Source organism: Eleutherodactylus coqui, chromosome 6 (assembly GCF_035609145.1).
Source record: "Eleutherodactylus coqui strain aEleCoq1 chromosome 6, aEleCoq1.hap1, whole genome shotgun sequence".
Classification (NCBI taxonomy): domain Eukaryota; kingdom Metazoa; phylum Chordata; class Amphibia; order Anura; family Eleutherodactylidae; genus Eleutherodactylus; species Eleutherodactylus coqui.
Window position 1 is genome coordinate 132,581,813 of NC_089842.1, and position 7,222 is coordinate 132,589,034.

The window sequence follows — 7,222 nt, forward strand, 5'->3', positions numbered from 1 at the left end:
AAAAACTTTAAAAAATTCTAAGTCAAGTGAAAAGGGGAAAAAAAACGACATTCCGCCATCTTTCGGTGCGTCTTGTTTCTACGGCGCACAAACTGCAACAAAAATGACCTGATAACTATTCTATGGGTCAGTATGATTACTGCGACACCACATTTATAGGGTTTTTTTGTTGCTGCACTACTTCTATTTATTTTTAAAGATATAAAAGTTTTTTAAATTATTTTCTGCCACCATAACTTTTTAAAAATGTTTTCGTTGACATGGTTGTGCGAGGTCTCGGTTTTTGCAGAATGTCATGCAGTTTCTGGAGTACATACTGCCTTCTGATCGCTATTTATTACAATGTTTCTTGGAGACGCGGTGACCAAAAAGCACAATTCTGGCGTTCTTTATTTTTCTTTTTCACGTTCACCCTGTGGGGTAAATAATACGTTACTTTGATAGATCGGACGTTTACGGATGCAGCGATACCAAATATGTATTTTTGTTTTATTAGTTAGTCTTTTTTAAATAGGACAAAATGTTTTGTTTTTTTTAATAATTGATAAATTTTTAAAACTTCTTTTGACTTTTTCTTTTTTTTTTTTAATCCCCAGAGGGGACATGAACATGCGATGCTTTGATCGCTCCTGCAGTATGATGTAATGCCATTACATCATACTGCAATCAGACAGGCATTCTATTAAGCCACTCCAAGGGCATGGCTTGATAGGCATTCCATTATGACAGCCCTGGAGCCTTTCAGAAGGCCCCCGGCTGCCATGACACCCGCACGGCAACCCCATCAGACTTCTTGAAAATCTAAATGGGCCTTAATTCTAGGGTATTGCTACCTAGCCAGAGAATTTAGGGCCATTGCTGTACACAAGTTTTTTTAAAGGAACACGGATAGATTAGTGCTTAAAGAGTTTTTTCGGAGAAAATACTGTTAATGATCTATCCTCAGGGAGTGCTCGGGACCCCGACTAATCAACTGATCGGGCACCACAAATACACCGGGTCAGAGCAGAAGCCGCTGCTCCAATCCCTGTGTAGTGGTTGGTGCTTGTAACTGCAGGCATGGCTCCTATTGATATCTCATCCCCTTTTCAAAAGCCATAACATTTTTTTTTATTTATCATTGTCATTGCCATATAAAGGTTTGTTTGTTGCATAGCAATCTGCAGTGTTTATTGATACCATTTTGAGGTACATATAATAATAATAATATAATAACAATCTTTATTTGTATAGCGCCAACATATTCCGCAGCGCTTAATGTATTTTATAACTTTTGTATAATGTATTTTATAACTTTTATTCATTTTTGGGAGGAGACCAGGTGAAAGAACACATCAATTCTGCCATTTATTTTTACGACATTTACTATGTGGCATAAATGACACAATACCTTTTTTTTCTGTAAAATTCTATATATTTTTTTAGCTTTTTTTTACATTTTTGCACAATAAATACGTTCTTTTTGGAAAATAATTTGTTTGTGACATCGCTACAAAGACCCATAGCTTTCCTTTCTCTTACGTCCCACAGTAGCACAATTATGGGGCATTCCTGCCCCTGTGTACTATCAGAACAGATGGAAATTGGAATAAAAATGAAAACAAACTGAATCAAATAGACTCTGACTCTTCGCCTATAGTCTGAGCTCCTTCGTGTTTTTTTTCTGTCCTGTGTGTAATGATGTGAACACCTTTGATGTCTTGTTTTCAATAACTCTATTCCAAAGAATGGAATTCATATTCACACAAGTTTTGTTGCCTTTCGCGGGCGAAAAAAATAAAGATAGTGGAGGCAGCAAAATTCCTTTTGATACCCAGCAAAATTACTATCAGAAGCCTGATGAGTCTTAGGTCTTATGACATCAGCATTAGAAGCTGTTCCATAGGCACGATGGTACCTATGAACTCTACAGAACGAGATTCTGAGAAAGTAGGACCGTACCAAAGAGGGGCTGGACTTGGCAGACCCGTCGTACATTGAGATGGTGGATCAAGTTAAAAGATGGGAGAGTCCACCCTTTTGGACCTTGTTGACAGCAAACGCCTCCCTAGTCGGTTGGGAGCCTCACCTCAAAGGAATACCAGGGTTTGGATGACTCAGGAGAAGAATTTCTCATTGAATCTCAGGATGCTCAAAGCGATTATCCCTCCAACATATTTTCTCACAGCTCAGGGGGAGTGATAAAGATCAGAAAATGTAATGTCTGTACTTTACGTAAACGAGCAGGGACGTACTTAATAAAAAAACATTCAAAAATACATGTGATCATGTCCTGGGCAGAGCAGAATAAATGTCATCTAACAGCAGTCCACATACCTGAATCCCTCAATGTAATAGTGTAGCGGGAGAATGGTTCCTGAACAACCGGATTTTTAATCAGATCATCTATCAATAGGGAATGCCAGAGTTCGACCTGATGGCTACCAGGCAGAACGCCAAGGTGAAGAAGTTGTGCTCGCTGTATCAGGAGACAATCCTTTATATGTGAATGCTTTGACCATACTGTGGAGCTTTGGCCTGGCATATATATTCCCTCCGATTCTGATACCAAAGATATTCGTGAAACTCAGTCAAGATCAGGGTACAGTGATAGCCATTATACCATACTGGCCCAAAAGGGCATGGTTCACCAAACTCATATACATGAATTAACATTGTTATTGGACACTTCCCTACGTACAGGATCTGGTGTCACAAGCACACAACGTTGTGCACGCCTCAAAAGCTTCAACCTGATAGGCTGGAGGTTGACCAATCCCCATTCCGATCTAGAGCATTCTCAAGTGGTCCTGAGGACTCTAGCACAAAGGTCCCCAACTCCAGTCCTCAGGGACCACCAACAGGTCATGTTTTCAGGATTTCCTCAGTGTTGCACAGGTGATGTAATTATTGTCTTCGCCTCAGACATTGCCACAGATGTTCTTACTATAGGAGATCCTGAAAACATGACCTGTTGGTGGTCCCTGAGGACTGGAGTTGGGGACCTCTGCTCTAGCACATTCCAGAGCAGAGTCCACAAACAAAGCTTATGCAAGGATAAAGAAGATATTTGGTTCTTGGTGCAGATCCAGCACTTATGGCCCATTTACACACAAAGAGGATCGCTCAAAAGATGGCTTTTGAGCGATCATTTTGCATCAACTACTAATTGGTACTAATGCTAATTAGTAGTTTATTAATTGGTGTGAGCTATATTCAGAGAACAGCGGGTGGTCTGTTCTCTGAATATATTCCCTTTGTTCTGCCTTGGGGCTGACAGCTGAGACAATGTTATCAGTGCTTCCCGTGGAGAACACTGCCTGAAGTCCCTGCTATCAGCTCTAATGCCGAACTATGGATTTCATGCCGAACATAAAATAATCGCTCGGCAGAAAAGTGAAAGATGGGCACATTTAGACACAACAATTATCGCTCAAAGATGGCTCAAGCGGCATGCAGACTTCACGGGTGGGCACCGCAAAAACCAGGAAGCGGGTGAGAGCAGACATCACCTGGAAACACTGTAAATAGCTGCACTGTAATTACCTTAACTGTGTAGAAGTGGTATCTGTTATTTAGAGGTATACTAGTACTGTGAAGGGATCATGAGGGGCACTAATAGGCTGGGCTAACGCGACTGTGTTTGCGGGCCATTCACTTTTTGTGCGCCAGCACGCAGCAAGTATGGAATACCATGCATACTTGCAGCATGCCACCAATCCCCAATTGATCGGCCCTAATACCTCAGATAGGACAGTTTCCATCCCAAACACATCAAAAAATCCATTGTCTACAGCCGGGCCATCAAATATAACCGGATCTGCTCCAACTTAACAGAAAGGAACATCTATACCATCGTAAAAGGACATTTTTAAATCAGGGCTACCATCTCGCCTCAGTTGATGACCAAATCACCAGAGCCACCAGGATACCCAGAAATTAACTACTCCAATACACAGACAAAAAAGAAAACGATCGTGTACATCTAGCAGTGACCTACAATTCACAGCTAGAGGTACTAAGGAAAACCACAAAGAAACTCCATCATACCACACACAAGGATGACCATCTGAAAACCATATTCTTGGACCCTCCCCTTCTGTGTTACAGGCAACCCCCCAAATTTGAAGAAAAATGCTCTTTATAATCAGGAGTACATTGCCCTCTAACATACAAAAAGGAACTTATCCCTTCAAGGTAAGGAACTGCAAGACCTGCTCACATGTACTGTCAGCAGACAGGATACAAATTCCCAACACGCTGTAATAATAACATTATTATGTAATAACAACAATAAGATGTGGTGGGGATGATCCCTGCCCCACTACACCCCTCTCGTCTCTGCTCCTAACTTGGCTGCCTCACCCCAACCTGTATAGACTGTTTCATCCCTCCATTACTTCACCATCCACAAAGACAGCACCCATGCTCCACTGTCTATGCCTCTGCCTGCATGTGTCTCATCACCATCCACAAAGACTGTCTAGCTCACGCCCATGCTTTGCCTCATCCATGCTGATGTTCATGCTTCGTGTCCCCCATGCCATGCTCCGCTAATGCTGCATTTTGTGTTGCTCATGCTCATGTCATGCTCTGTCCTGTCTATTCCTCCGCTATGCTCCTCTCTTTGCACTGACTGCTCCCTTCTTTTGTCGCCTCCATCTCACGGCCTGCTCAGCACATATCCCGCCTCACCTACTCCATTGCTAAATTGAGCATGCATTGTACCTTGATATGTCCGTTTGACGGAGTAGGAGGCAAGTAGACCCCTTTAACACTAATACCCCACATATTAACACCCTCATCCTTGCTCTAGCCTCTACCTCCATTCTGACTGTCTGCGCTCAGCCCCAACACACTCTATGTACGTCAGCCACTCCCTGCTCTCCTCGCCCATGCATAGCTCTCACATGCTCCTTACCTTCCTCAAATGCCTCAGTCCCCCATAACCGCCAAAAAACACCACAGCCACCCTCACAAATCCCCCAACCATCTGCTCACCCTTGCTACCTTGCTACTTTAGGCTGCGGGGAACATCTGCCCTAACCCCGGCCCACTCTGTACCGCTCCCAGCTACTACCCCCCCCCCCCCCAAATTACTCACACACACCCCCAAGCCCAACCTCTAGCCTGCACGCACCATTCCTGCCCCTTCAAATGCACCCTCTAGAACCCCCAATCTGCGTGCAACAAACTCCCAACCATCCCCAACCTCTTCACAACCAAGCACCTAAATCTATTTCCCCCCCAAAACTTGGATACAGCAGTCTGATTCTGCCTCCCCTGCTGTATTGTCCTATGATGGCTTGCAGTTCTCTCACACCTCCAGATCGGACGACAGGTGCGGCGGAGGAGTAGGTGTTCTCCTCTCGCCCAATTGCACCTTTCAGGTTATTCCCCTGGCTTCTCGTCTTTCGAAGTACATATAAGGACTCCACATCAATGGTGGCCAGGATTGCGCCATGTGGGAGGTGACCTATGGTTGACAGTTTGTTCAGTAGGTCCATGGTGTCCTGCAAGTAGCTGGTTGTAAACCTCTACATTTGAGGAACTTTATAATCAGGAGTGCATTGTCCTCTGACACACAAAAAGGAACTTATTCCTGCTTACATGTACTGTCCGCAAACAGGATATGGATCCCCAACACACAGCAGGACTATAAGATCCCTGGGACATTCACATGTTCCACGTCCAATGTTGTGTACCTGATCATGTGCAGTGAATGTCCGTGTATAGAAAAAATGTGCAGTACCGCGCTCCGAGAATCGGCACTTTAACAAGTTTATTGATCCATATACACAACGCGTTTCATCCCTACATATGGGACTTTATCAAGACACTTGATAAAGTCCCATATGTAGGGATGAAACGCGTTGTGTATATGGATCAATAAACTTGTTAAAGTGCCGATTCTCGGAGCGCGGTACTGCACATTTTTTCTATACACGGACATTCTTTGAGCGGCTCTCGGGTGAGAGACGGAGGTGCGCGCGGCTCCCCAGCTGACTGGCCCAGCAGGACACCAGGGAAACGGAGGCACAACATATAAGAGACAACTTGGACAAGGGGTGTGAGTGAGGATCCTACAAACAGGATCTTCACTGAGCACCGGGTGAGTGTTGCTGAATATTGAATTTATATATGATACAACACAGCAGTGGACTCTGGAAGCGCTTTCCTGACTTTTTTTGCCTATCATTCATGTGCAGTGAATGTCCTGTTGGGGGGCTTTATATTGGGGAAACAGGACAAAAACTGAGAGCCAGGGTGAGATCTCATCGCCACATAATTGGAGACGAAAAAACAGAATTACCCGTGGCAAAACATTTTTGTGGTCACGGACACAGCATAGAGCAGATGAGAGTTATCGTGCTGAAAGGCAACTTCAAGTTGCAGCATCACACAATAATTTGGGAGTATAAATTTATGACCATTTTTGATACTCTCAAGAATGGAATGCACCTCAGCCTGGGATTCTTGCATCAGTGGAGAATATGAAAGTTCTGAAGGAGGTCAGGGGGGATGTCCTCTTCCCAATCATTGTTTAAAATTTCATAAAAAATTTATAAATTGATTTGAAGGAATGCTGCCATCCAATAGGTGGTGCTGCAGAGCTATTGTTCCATCTCCTTTATGTGCAGGTCTGAAGGAGGGACAACGCATATCATAAAACTGTCACATTCCTTAGCCCAGTGGTCTGATTAAGTATTTACTTCTCTGCTCACCTTGTCTGGTATTGTTTGTTTTAAGTGCAAATCAGTCTCAACTTTCTGTGTGTGAACATTTGTATTTAGGTCAAGAGGGGGGGTCGTCTCTGCATTTGTGTATAGGTGTATATATGCCCCATCTAAATCAGTTTCATTAAGCCTGACAAAGGTTCGATAGAAGATCTGAAAACTCGCTATAACATCTGGTATTTTTGTTAGCCATTAAAAGGTATCATATATACAAGATTACTTGGTTTCTCTTACTGAGAACAATCACACTTTGTGTGTATATATATATATATATATATATATATATATATATATATACACACACACACATATATAATATGCATGCCTCTTCAGATTTACTTCATTATGCCTGTGGAAGGACCCTGAGAAGTTCGAAAACTTGCAATAACATCATGTGTTTTTGTTAACCATTAAAAGGTATCATATCTACAAGATTACTTCCTTTCTCTTGCTGTGAACAATCACACCAATGCCCATGCACTATCTTGGCATGTATGTGCACGTAA